The 13115-nt window shown below is 47.5% G+C and overlaps 1 long non-coding RNA gene across 1 annotated transcript; it reads right to left on the bottom strand.

Moving 5' to 3' along the window:
- Nucleotides 1-1732: 1732 nt before the first annotated feature.
- On the bottom strand, nt 1733-8086 carry LOC142845076 (uncharacterized). The gene is made up of 3 exons (XR_012909801.1): nt 7918-8086; nt 4673-4708; nt 1733-3353 (listed from the first exon to the last, which is right to left on the bottom strand). It is a non-coding gene; the product is annotated as an uncharacterized LOC142845076 (long non-coding RNA).
- Nucleotides 8087-13115: the final 5029 nt, after the last annotated feature.

The raw sequence follows: 13115 nt of genomic DNA, 5'->3' as shown, positions 1-13115 counted from the left end.
ATAGCACATTCCAGTTTTTTTAAATTTTACAATATTTTACAAATCAGACATTTTGAAAGTTCAGTCTTTTTCAATGTTTAAAAGTCTTCTAAAATATCCAAAGTCTCTCTAAAATTCCAGAGTCTCTAAACTGTGGGCGTTCATGACAGAGAAAATAAGTTAAACACTTTTTTATTTCAAGAAGGAAAGACTAGGGCACATTTACAATCAGATCAAATCAAAACCAAACCCTGGTGTTTGATGCCTGAGATCCACTCATGATCCTTTTGGTGCCAAAGGGTTAGGGCAGCTCTACCTCTTGGATTCTGTGATCCAAACCACACAGAGCTTGTCATGTAGGCTCAGGCTAGCTCCCCTCCATGGCTGCTGCTGTCCTTGGCACTCATTCCATGGTATTAGCAACTCTAAAATGTTGGGGTTTCCACCGAAACTGGGCTGCACCTCTCTTCAGGATCTCTGACCTTGCCATGTAGTGTCAAGCCAAAACCTCTCCAAGACCCCTTCAATCCTGGGACTTCTACATCACCTGCAGCTGTGCCTTCACCAGAGGCCTCTCCTGACTGCTCATGCTCCCAAGCCTCAGCCACTCTCCGTGATCCCTTTATGCCTTCAAAGCCAGAACAACCTGGGAGATTCTTACACATTACCAAGCTCACTTTCCAGCACAAGGTGTTCACCTCTGAACAATAGCTTACCCTGAGAAAAATGTTCCTAAGAAGAATTTTTTGTTTGTTTTGTTTTTCAAGACAGGGTTTCTCTGTGTAAGAGTCCTGGCTGTCCTGGAACTAGCTTTGTAGACCAGGCTGGCCTTGAACTTACTGAGATCCACCTGCCTCTGCCCCCAAGTCCTGGGATTAAAGGCCTGTGCCACTACCGTCCAGAGAGATTTTACCTCAACATTGTTGGTCTCTTCCTAATCACTACTAATTTCTCAGCACTAGCTAATGGGCGTTGATTATCCCAGCCAAGCAAAGACTTCACCTTAGTTGTGCTGGCTGGCTTCTTTTTAATCACAGCCAATTATTCAGCTCCAGCTGACCAGGACCTCAAATTCTTAATTCAAAATATGGTTCAAATAGCTCTGTTCGTCTTTGCTTCCCTACGAAACTTCACAAGTCGGGTCCCCACCATCTGCATCGCTCTCACACAATCATCTAAGTCCCCACAGTCGCTCATTAAGCCCTGAACACTCACTAGCTTTTCCATTCCAAAGTCCTTCCACATTCCTCCCCCAAACACAGTCAGTTCTGCCACAGCGACACCCAGCTCTTGGCACCAATTTCTGTCTGGGTTTGGGTGTCTGTTGCCATGATAAAACACTGGGGTAGTTAGAATGAAAGGGTTCTATAGGCTCATAGGGACTGGCACTCTTGGGAGGCGTGGCCTTGGTGGAGTAGGTGTGGTCTTGTTGGAGGAAGTGTGTCTCACGGTGGGTGGGGGGGGGGTAGACTGGGAGGTCTGATACTCAAGCCTGACCCATGTGGTTCACTTGCTCTTTCAGCTGCCTGCGGATTCTGACACAGGACTCTCAGCTACATCTCCAGCACCATGTCTGCCTGCATGCCATCATGCTTCCTGCCATGATGATAATGAACTAGACCTCTGAACTGCAAGCAGACCCAAATAAATGCTTTCCTTTATAAGAGTCAGTGTGGTCATTGTGTCTCTTCACAGCAATAGAAAACCTAACTAAGACAAACACCATGACCAAAAGCTACTTGGGGGAGAAAGGGTTTATTTCATCATTCAGACTGTAGTTCATCATCCAAGGAATTCAGGCCAGGAACTCAAGCAGGACAAGAATGTGGAGACAGGAACCAATGCAGAGGTCATGGGAGAGAACTGCTTCCTTACTTGTTCTACATGGTTTGCTCAGATTGCATTCATATAGCATCCAGGACCACCTAGTCAATGGTGGCACCAACCAACCGACTAGGTTCTCCCACATTAACCATTAATAAAGGAAATGCCCTACAGGCCAGTCTTCTGGAATTGTGGTTCCTTCTTCTCAGATGAATCGAGATTGTGACAAGTTGACCAAAACCTAGCGAACACGTTTCCCGAATACAGCGAAGTAGGATAACCAAGGGGGCACCGATCTCAAGCACTGGTAGCTCATCAGTACGCGGAACTTAGAGTCTGTGGGTCTCCCTTGACCGTTAGGAGATAAGAGCCAGTGGGTAAGTACTTGTTCTCCAGAAGACGATTCTGAGACATTTCAGGGTTTCTGGGGAAGGTCATGATGGCACGAAGCCCTAGATACCCACAGCGTTTGCCAGTGTGCTGACCCTCCTTATACAGGTGTTCTTCTAGGATTCAGTCCCCGTCTATCTTTCCTGCTTCCTGTAGTCACATTCTCAAACAAACTACCTCTTCACAAACCTTTTCCTCAAGCTCTCCCTCTGAAAACCCTGGCCAGGATAACAGCCGAATGTCAGAGAGGTTAGGTCATTTGTTTAAGATCACATAGCTTGGGCATGTACCAAGAATACTAACAGAGAAGGTGAGTAGCTGTACGGAGCCTGGATCATTCGGTATATGGCAATCATCTTTGATCACGTGCAGTCATATGGCTAAAATGGAGAAAACAATGGCACCATTTGTAAATGGCTAAACCAGAGGAGTCTAATTATGTCACATATACATAGCCAATATACATATACATAGCCAATATTGCTTGGTTAGTTGAGCAATATCTCTCCCAGCATGGTTCTGAAAACATAAACACAAAAAGTGGTATAAATAAGTCAAATTGAATTTTTAAAGATTTACTTATTTGCTTTTATGTGTAGGAGTGCTATGCCTGCATGCATGTATGTGTACCTCGTATGTGTACCCACTGTCCACAAAAGTCAGAAGAGGGCATTGGAGCCCATGAAACTGAAGTTACAAAAAGTTGTGCAATGCCATTAGGTGCTGAGGACTGAATCTGGGACTTCTAGAAGAGCAGCCAATGCATTTATCCAGCTCCTCATACTCGATTTTTAATGATTCAATTATGTAGTCGGGTGTGGGGAGTGCACCCCTTTAATCCCAGCTCTCAGGAGGCAGAAGCAGGTGGATCTCTGTGAGTTTGAGGCCAACTTGGTCTACAGTGTGAGTTCCAGGACAGCTAGGGCTACACAGAGAAATCCTGTCTTGGAGAAAAAAGGTTATTACAGGTAAGGCTTCAGATCCTTTGCCTTTGTCCTGTTTCCCCTGAGGCAATTGCCTTTTCCGTACTCTTAGAGCCGCCTCAGGTATTACTCATATTCATGAGCTCGTGTTCTAGAAGTGTGTTCTTGCAGCATGCATTTTCTTTTACCGGCTTGTCTTGAGGCTTTCTTTCATACCACATGAATATTTCCTAGAATCTGAACAAACCATAGTCAGTTTCCTTTCAGAGGATTCTTAGGGTGCTGCTAATCTCCTAGCTTTGATTCCTCTAACACTGATGCAATCCTGAGCTGACTTCTTCAAAGCTTCAAACACTGACGCTGACTTATCTGCGTAGCTTCACACCCCCTCCCTGACACAGTTAACTTTGAACTCTTTAAATCTCGAGTCAGAACATAACCGACGAAGAAGAATGGGCAACAGGGCCAGGAGAGAGGAGAGATCAGGCACTGCGGTGGAACAGTATGCTGGTTAGTTGTTTATCAACTCGACGTGAGCTAATGGGGAAGCGGGGTATGAGAAGATGCCTCCATCAAAATGGTCCTTAGGCAAATCTGTGGAACATTTTCTCAATTAATGGTTGATGTAAGAGGATCCACCTCACTGTAGGTGTTGCCATCTCTAGGCATGTAGTCCTGCATTTTATAAGAAAGCAGGCTGAAGCTGGATGGTGGTAGTGCACACCTTTAATCCCAACATTCCCAAGACAGAGTCAAGCATAACTCTGTGAGTTACAGGCCAACCTGGTCTACAGAGAGAGTTCCAGTACAGCTAGGGCTACACAGAGAAACCCTATCTCGAAAAAACAAAAAAGAAAAGAAAGGAGGTTGAGTGGTCTAATGATTTGCTTTTTCTGGTGACAAGGGCACAGGCCCAGAGCCAAGCTCAGCCTTCTCTCAGTCATGCTTCCAGAGCTCGGAGTCTGGACAGCTGAGAGCACAGCCATAAGGAGTGGTGCCAATGGCAGCTAGGAGGCACGGTTTCCTCATGCTCAGTCCTTCTGAGGACTCTCACAAGGCACCCGGTAACCGACCAATAAACTCCTCTCCACTTAGGCCAGAGTTAGTGTCTGTGGTTGGTGACCAAATGCCCTGGTCAGTAAATGCTATGACGAAGAGACCAGAGATCTGGGCGGTGTCCTAAGTCATTCTGGTTCATCAGGTTCTAGATAGTGAGAGGGAGATGGTCCCATGACCAGCTCAAGTCACAAGGAAGAGAGCTATTGAGTAGGGAGGGGCCCTAAAAGGGCAGGAAATCTGACCCAGCCAGATATGCTAATTTTAGCTCTGGTTGTTGGGGGCTGAGGCTCACCGTTCTTGCTATATTCAGGGGTATTTAACCAAATGCACAGAGCTGGATTCTCATAACCTAGAATGGACACTAGGAACAGCTTTAAGGAAAGGGGGGCAATGAAGGGACTAAAGTGCAGTCTGGGCCTCAGGGGGTCCTTAACAAGGGCAGACTAACCTGATGTGAGATACAAGCTGAGGATATGGCCCAATAGAAGAGCACTCACCTTGTGTATGCAAGGCCTGGGGCTCCATTTCCAGCTCTGCACAAAACATAAAGGAAAAAAAAGAACCGTTTAGAGGTCGTGGGTATATGTATAAATGCATGTGCAGACACAGATATAGACACACACATACACACACACACACACACACACGTGCATACACAGACAGAAAGAGATCTCAAAGAAGAACACAGAACAGAGATGGAAGAGTGCCCAGGGAGCTCCATCAATAAGGAAGAAGCCAAAATGTAAGCTGGCCGGGGTCACAAGAGAGCCTTTTGTGGAGGCCTTAAGTAGGCTGCAAGATGCTTTCAGTATCGAGTCAGCCTGAGTGTCCAATGACTCGAATGTATTGGTTAGCTGGACAGTAAAGAAAAAATTCCTTCAAAATAAAGAGGCTTTTCTGGGTGGTGGTAGTACAGGCTTTAATCCCAGCACTTGGGAGGCAGAGACAGGTGGATCTCTGTGAGTTTGAGGCCAGCCTGATCTACAAAGTGAGTTCCAGGACAGTCTCCAAAGCTACAGAGAAACCCTGTCTCAAAAAAATAAATAAATAAAATAAAATAAATAGGCTTGAATGTCATGAATTTACCAGTCTAGATCAGATAAGCCACCTCTTATTGTCTGGGTCATCATGTGTCCCTGATCAGCTATGAGATGAGGAGGCACCTTCTGATATTGCCTGGGCTGGCTGGCATGTTTCAGCGAGCTAGTGGCTGGGCTAATTAGGCCTGATCTAGAGCCCATCTCTATCTCCCTGAGGTCTCTTACACTCCCATAGGCTCACCTTGTTCACACAACAATGTCTAAGCGGCCATGTAAAAGCAGATGGGGTCTTTTAAAGCCTAAGCTCAAAAAGGACTCAGCATGACTTCCAGCACTTTCCACTGGCCAAAGCAAGCTACAGACTCGAACCAGAGCTCACTCCTCATTGGAAACAGCTATAAATCCACCAGGTACAGGGTGTCAGTTCAGATTGGAACAGCAAGTGGGGACCACCTTATAATCACCTTGTTACATGATAGTGCGGAGTTTGACAAGGAATCTGCCCAACTCTGGGATTTCAAGAAAATCTTTAAACTACCCATTTGTTCCTTAGAAGACAGCCGATGGCCCAGCTCTCCAACGGAAACTCCCTCCCTCCTTCCCCTGAGGTCCTCATGACCACATAAGTAGCAAACACTTGGCTCTTACTACCTGCAACCAGCAGCACCCGTGGGTCTTTGCCCGCACACTTTCTCCAGCCTCTTGACCTCCTTCTGTCCACCTGGAGTCAGCAGTTAATGTCCTACCCCAGGAGTCTGCTCAACACTGCCGGATTTGTCCTGCTGTGTAAAATGGCTCCAGTAGCCCATGGGTTAAAGATTTGCTCCTCTCACTTGGTTCTGCGAAAATGTAACAGAACCTTTAACTGGTAGGCGTAGCAAGGACTCCTAGTCTGGAGTGTGCCCTCAAGGGAGGCTGTGGGACATGGTCTCTTTCTCCTTTCTAATTCCTCGCCACCATGAAGTGAGCCGTTAGCCCTACCACACACTTCTGCCATGGTGCACACCCATTGCCCAGGCCCAAAGTCATGGAGCCAAGAGACCTCTCATCTTTTTATGCTGATGTATTCATATAATGATTTGTTATGGTAACATAGTAACCCAGTTCACTGGCTGCTTTCTTACCTGGCTCATTTCTCACATTCCTACTGAAGGTCCTAAGATCTCTTTAAACTTAAGCTACTTACACCAGAACCTTTATCTCCCAGGGTCTTGCCACCTCCAGTGAAACCAGTCCACCAAGCTAATGATTATTCCCCATAGGCACGTCCACGCCAAACCTGTTCTCTGTTCAGTGGTTCAAGTAACCACAGCAGGACTTCGCTCATTGAGAAAACACCTCCACCCCCAGCCATGCAAGCCCGAGACACCTACAAAGCAGCATCTTTTTGGAAATCCTCCTCACAGGCCTAAGGACTCTTGCACAGTGACTGTCAAGGCCGGGTGGAAGTGCCACACACCTTTAATCCCAGGACTCCATAAAGCAAAGCAGGCAGATCTCTGTGAGTTTGAAGCCAGCCTAGTCTATAGAGTGAGTTCCAGGACAGTGGTGGCTACGTAGTAAAACCCTGTCTCAAAACACAAACAAACAAAAAAGCCAAAAGCCATGACTGTCAAGGCCTTCTGTTGGAGAGGGATGGCATATAGGCCATTTTGTGCGCCATCTCAGATCACTAAATAAGAGTTAGCTGGAGGCTCCATCCAGACCTAGGGTGTGGGGGTATATAAATAGTGAAATCTACTTTAGAAGGAATTGCAATGGCCCTAAATCTACCACCGTGGCTACCGTAGCTATTCTGGTGAAGTTGGCTTTTCCCTCCGCACTCATGTCCTACCAAGCTCTTTTCTGCCTCTGGATGCCTCCTTGCCCCATTCTAGAAAGCAAACATGCACAGAGGGCATGATTATTCATGGATGAAGAAATTGGTTCTAAGCTGGGAGTAGCTTTCCCACTTTCCCAGCACCACAGAATGTATAAGAACAGAATGAGGTTTTTAACCAGGTCCCTCTGACACCCGAACCCTGTCCTAAGTCTTTTTGTTGTTGTTGGTGGTGGTGGTTTTTTGAGACAGGGTTTCTCCGTAGCTTTGGAGCCTGTCCTGGAACTAGCTCTTGTAGACCAGGCTGGCCTCGAACTCATAGGGATCCACCTGCCTTCCGAGTGCTGGGATTAAAAGTATTTGCCACCACCGCCCGGCATTTTTTTTCTTCTAAATCCTTCTTAGAGAAGAAAGTTGTAAGCAGTTCTTCTAAGGGAACAGCTTAATGCCCTGTCATTGCAGCCTTGCTGTTAAGAAGCCTTTGTTGGCCTGCTGATGGTGGCACATGCCTTTAGAGGCAGGCAGATCTCTGAGTTCGAGGCCAACTGGTCTACAGAGTGAGTTCCAGAACAGCAAGGACTGCACAGAGAAACCCTGTCTTGAAAAAACCAAAAAAAGAAAAAAAGGGAGGGAGGGAAGGAGGGAGGGAGGAGGGAGGCTAGGGAGCAAGGGAGGGAGGGAGGGAGGAGGGAGGCTAGGGAGCAAGGGAGGGAGGAAAAGGAGGGGAAGGAAGGGAAGAAATTGTTGATTATCTTCTCCAGTCAGGTGGAATAGAAGGTTCTTTGAGAGCAGCAAGGAGCCATTCTCCATCCCACAATCCCCCTCTCCGCTGGGTCCTCTTCCTAACCCCTCTCACCTCACCTTTGCCCTAGCTTTCACTTACTTTCTGTCTTTGAGCAGCTGTTTCCCAGAGAGGGCAGAAAGCCTCTGGGAACGCCAGAGATGAGATTCCAACTAGAGCAGGAGAGCCTGGGACATTTCCAAACCTCAAAGTTATGGAAAAACCCCACTGAGGGCTTCTAGGGTGGTGACTCAGCACACCACAGGCCCAGGCAGCAGTGGAGACTACAAACCCTAGCCTAGGCCTGGTGCCTGCTGACCAGGAAACCAGCTTGCTTTCGGTTTGGTTCTTAACACTCTCCCAGGGGCAGCTGTTCTCATCAGAGCTTATCTGGCTGCAGAAAGTGGCAATTTCCTATTCCAATAAGTCTTGGGGGTGGGACTCAAGGCCAACTCCAAGTCTCTCTTCCCAACAAGCAGCTGTCCTCATCCCCCCCTTACTGCCCCCCCCATAGAACTGGTGAAGCTGCTCTTTGTGGGGAATGAAGCAGGAGTGAGTTGAGAGTGCAGAAGAGGGCATGGCAGAGCCACAAAAACCTCCCTGAAGATAAGGAGCCCTCCCCTCAGCCAAGAACTCCCTCCCCGAAAAGGTGCTTGCCATCCCTGCCACCCAGGTAAGAACCACCGAGTTCCAAAGGGCTGCCTTCGAGGCCAGACAGGAACCCTGTATACCTGTGCCAGTCAGTCATCGTCAGGAAGACGGGGGAGCTAAGGGTGGAAGAAGGGAAGGGAAGTTCACATCGGTTTAGAATGAAGACTGTTCACCGCTAGGATAGGGGACCCTCCCTCAATGGTCTCAAAGATAAACCGAAGCCACAGCCCTGGCAGCAGCTGAGGAGGGCACGCTGGCTAGGAAGAGGGTGTAAGTGAAGCACTGCCATTACTAATTACACTGGACGTGATTCAGTTGCCCGCCCCTACCCCTGCCAAAAGAGCAAGAAACCTTAGCATGCAGGTATTCTGGGGTGGTATTGGGATGTCCTGGAGTAGGTCACTGCACCAAGAATAAGGGTCCACTACAAGAGGGCCTCACTAGCTGTATCGGCCACCATTCCTGTTGCATTACGAAGTCATTTCAGTTATGTTAATTTTATATGTCCTCTTAGCTGGGTCACAGTGCCCAGATATTTGACCAAACAGCATTCTGGATGGTTCTGTGAGATTTTTTTTTATTTATTTATTTATTTATTTTTTTTGGTTTTTCGAGACAGGGTTTCTCTGTGGCTTTGGAGCCTGTCCTGGAACTAGCTCTGTAGACCAGGCTGGTGAGATTTTTTTTTTTTTAAAGATTAATATGTAAGTTGCTTTGAGTAAAGCAGATTGTCTTCCTTTACAGCTGTGGACATAAAATGCCCTGCCTCTGCCAAATGCTCATATGCTAAGAACTTGATTTCTAGCCGAGGGCCCGCCTTTAATCCCAGCACTCAGAGGCAGAGGCAGGAGGATCTCTGTGAGTTCGAGGCCAGTGCTCATTCCAGGACAGCCAGGGCTACACAAAGAAACCCTGGTTTGAAAAACAGAAAACAAAACAAACAAAAATACCTTTCTCTCCAACCATCAGATGTATTCACCGAGAGGTTATTTGAACCGTAGGATTCTTGGCCTATGGATGGATTGGTCTACAGATGGGTCCATCATTTATTGGCATTATTAGGAAGAGGTGAGATGGCTGGGGGTAGGACAGAGCTGGAGAAAGGGGGTCATTGTGGGCATGTCTGCATCCTGTCCCTAACCTTTCCCCTCCATTGTTCTTTGCTTCCTGTCTGTGGTGACCTGAGAGAGCAGTCCGCTTCCCCACAAGCACTGTGCCCTGGTTTGCTGCTGTCTCATTGATTCCCAGAAGCAGGGGAGTCAAGCAACCACAGACTAGGTGTCAGAAACTGTGAGCCAAAATATATCTTTCCTCTTAAGTTGTTTACACACATCATCATCATTATCATCACTATCACCATCAAATTTACTAATATATCTCCAGTGGACCTCATCCAATCAGCTCAACTCTTCTTGAACTTGACACAAGTGGAATTACAGGGCACATTTGTTCATGTTGTGACTCATATCAACAGCTGTCTTTTTCCTTTTTTGCTGAGTGCTAGTCTGTGTGAATAAAATGCAGCTGAAAATGGATTGTTGATAAACCTTTGGCTTGTGTTCAGTTTGTGACTATAAAAAATGAAGCTACTGGAAAAGTTCTGATACATATTTTGTGGGAACCAAGAATTTTTTTGATGTTGTTATAATACTAAAAGTGGATTTATTGAGTCATCATGGCATAAATTGTGTCTCCAAAGGAAATATTACAGTTGCATTCACATCAAGTTCAGAGTAGTCATTGTGGTGGCTGCTAATCCAATATGACCCATCTCCCTGTAACAGGGAAACTCGGGTGCATAGACACACAAAGAGCCGTAGGAAGAGTCACCCGGGGAAATGCCCACAGCAGGGGCAGAGGGTGGTGTGATACTGCTGCAAGCTAAGCCCTGCTGAGGATTCCTGGTGGCACTGGAATCTCAGAAAGGGGCCTAGGATGGATTCCCTCTCGGAGCTCGGAAGAGAGCAGCACCCACCAACACCATCATAATGACTTTGAGCCTCCAGAAGAGGGTGAAGGTAAATGTCCGTGATTGGCAGCCTCGTGCTTCTTCACAGCCCTGAGTCATCATGGCATAAATTGTGTCTCCAAAGGAAATGTTACAGCTGCAATCCCATCAAGTTAAGAGTAGCCATTGTTGTGATGTAATGTGTAGCCCTGTCGTCTGTCAGGGTGCCAAGTAAGACATTCCTGAGGGAAAACTGACGATTTCATCCTGAAGTTGGTGACCACATCCACACATTCTGGGAGAGAGGGGAGAACTGTTGGACAGCCGGTCTTCTTCAAACGAATCCTCCTAAACCACTACCTCTGCCCTAAGATGGACACGAAGGCTTAGGGAGGGCCAGTAGCCAGTCCAGGGTCACAGAGGGTGGGGGGCAAGTGGTGAGGCCAAGCCTGAGAGCAAACACTGTCTTCCATAACCAATGAACCCCAGAGAGTACCCCCACCTGAGACTACTTGGTCAGACAGCTACAGGCTCCTCCTTGGAGCCCCATCCCACATGACTCACCTCAAGTTTCACGCTGTGAGTCAGAAGCCAGACTCTGAGGATTCTTAAGGGCCAGATATCATACAACCTGACGATATCAAAATGAGACGTGTGAAATTCCTGCCCATCGTTTCACAATATTTTTAAAATTTGGGCGTGTGCGCCTGTGTACAGGTGCCCGTGCACATGTCTTAACGTGAGCGCATCGGTGATGTTCAGCCTGGGGTATTGATCCTCAGGAGTTACCACCTTGACTATGTTGAAAAAGTCTTTCTGGTCGGGCCCTGGAGCTCACCAGGTAGACTAGAGTGGCTGGCCAGCTGGCTCTGGGAGTCCCTTGTCACTTCCTCACCAGTGCTGGGAACACCAGTATGCCTCATGCCTAGCTTTTCACATGAGTGGTGGGGCCTAAATTTATGTCTTACATTTGTTTTTCAGACAGGGTCTTACTACATAGGTCTGGCTGTCCTAGAACTAGCTATGTAGGTCAGGATGGCTTCGAACTCACAGAACCCTGCTTGCTTCTACCTCCCCAGTGTAAGGCTTACTCTAGCACACCTGGTATCGTACCTGGGCCCTTTACTGACTGAGCCATCCCCCCAGCTCTAATTGCACCCCTTATAAGAAAGTGAGTCTATCTTCTGGGCCGTTGGCTCGGGCAAGCTTTTCAAGCCAAGGAGAGGCTTCACCCTCCCTCCTAATCCTAAAGAGCAATAGCCACCCCTGCGATGGCCTCTACACCTTCTGCAACTCACAGGGAAAAGAAAGAAAGGGATGGGATAGAGACAAGTCAGAGGGACAGCCCTATTTGCCTTCACTGCTAGAAAACTGGGCTGAAACAAAGCTCGCAGAAAACAGGAGCTGTGTCCCCTCTGTCCTAAGACTCCTGATCCGAACTGCTAGCAAGGCTGTCACCCAGTCTATGGTGAGACTGTATCCACTGTGACCAGTGCATCCCTTTAACAATCTCACTGGCTATTAGGGTGAGTATTCTTCATTTTTCTCTAATTTTCTCAGACCCCTGTCCCCATCACTGCTTCTCCCCTCCACCACTGTGCCACTTAGGAACCTTTATTCTGTGGCAGCCTTGGTACTGGGGAGACAGAAGTGAGTGATGCCACACTGGGGCCTACAAGACTCTTCCATTGTACTTGGCATCTTGGGCCAAGGCCACAGTCTGTCTGTCTGTCTGTCTGTCTCTCTCTCCCTCCCTCTCTCCCCTCCCTCTCTTCCCTCCCTCCTCCTCTGGCCTTCCCTCCCTCTCCCTTTCTGTCTCTCCTCTCTCTCCTTTCTAGCCCCTTCCTTCCCCTCTCTTCAATGATGTAACTTCAACCCCAGGCTTTCTACATGCTAGAAAAATGTTCTGACACTGAGTCACACCCCCAGTTTTTCTCCCACAGTGGCTCCATCTGCTTCCAAGACTTTGTATCTGCTTTTCCCCAACATCCCACTCTGCCTCAGAGACAACCCAGTTCCTACCTATTGCAAAAAGCCATCTCCTGAAAAGAAATAGCTTCCTTCTTTTTCTTTTTATGACTTTTCAAGGGAAAGGGTAAGTTTAACACATAAGCTAAATCTCCTCTCTCTCTCTCTTGGAGCTCATTGCACTCCTGAACAACAAGAATATAGCACCTGCTGTGTGCGAGGATCTGCTTCTAGCCCCAACATACATTCATTCACGGAACCTCTCCAGTATTCCCAGGTCAGCACTACAAATTTGGGGTTTTCTCAAGGTTCTTTCTTCTCCTGCTCTTATCCTGCTTCATGGTTTGGAAGGACACTCCCCCAGCCCCAATGATGTGCTATATCCATGGATGTGGGTGGGAGCAATGTGCCCCTTCTGAGCTCAGCTCTTAAGAGTATCACATGTTTCCACTTGCCACGCTAATATGTATGACCTTCACCATAAAAGGATATGCTCTTGATAGCTGCAGGTAGACACATGGAGGAGACCTAAATCAAACCCACAGCCTGGAGCCCAGCCTGACAGAGCCATAGCTAACCCCTGGGCTTTGGAATGAAAGCCAAAGACTCATAGGTTAGAAGCCACAGAGCCTAGAGGTTGTTTGTTACACAGCATTAAGGTAGCAATCACTGACTGACATGTTGCTGTTTCACATTTGACATCAGAAACCTCTGGCCTGCAGAGGCAAAGTAG

Source organism: Microtus pennsylvanicus, chromosome 2, assembly GCF_037038515.1.
Source record: "Microtus pennsylvanicus isolate mMicPen1 chromosome 2, mMicPen1.hap1, whole genome shotgun sequence".
In the NCBI taxonomy this organism is placed as follows: domain Eukaryota; kingdom Metazoa; phylum Chordata; class Mammalia; order Rodentia; family Cricetidae; genus Microtus; species Microtus pennsylvanicus.
The sequence above is the reverse complement of the archived record's forward strand: the minus strand, read 5'-3'. Positions and strand labels throughout refer to the sequence as shown.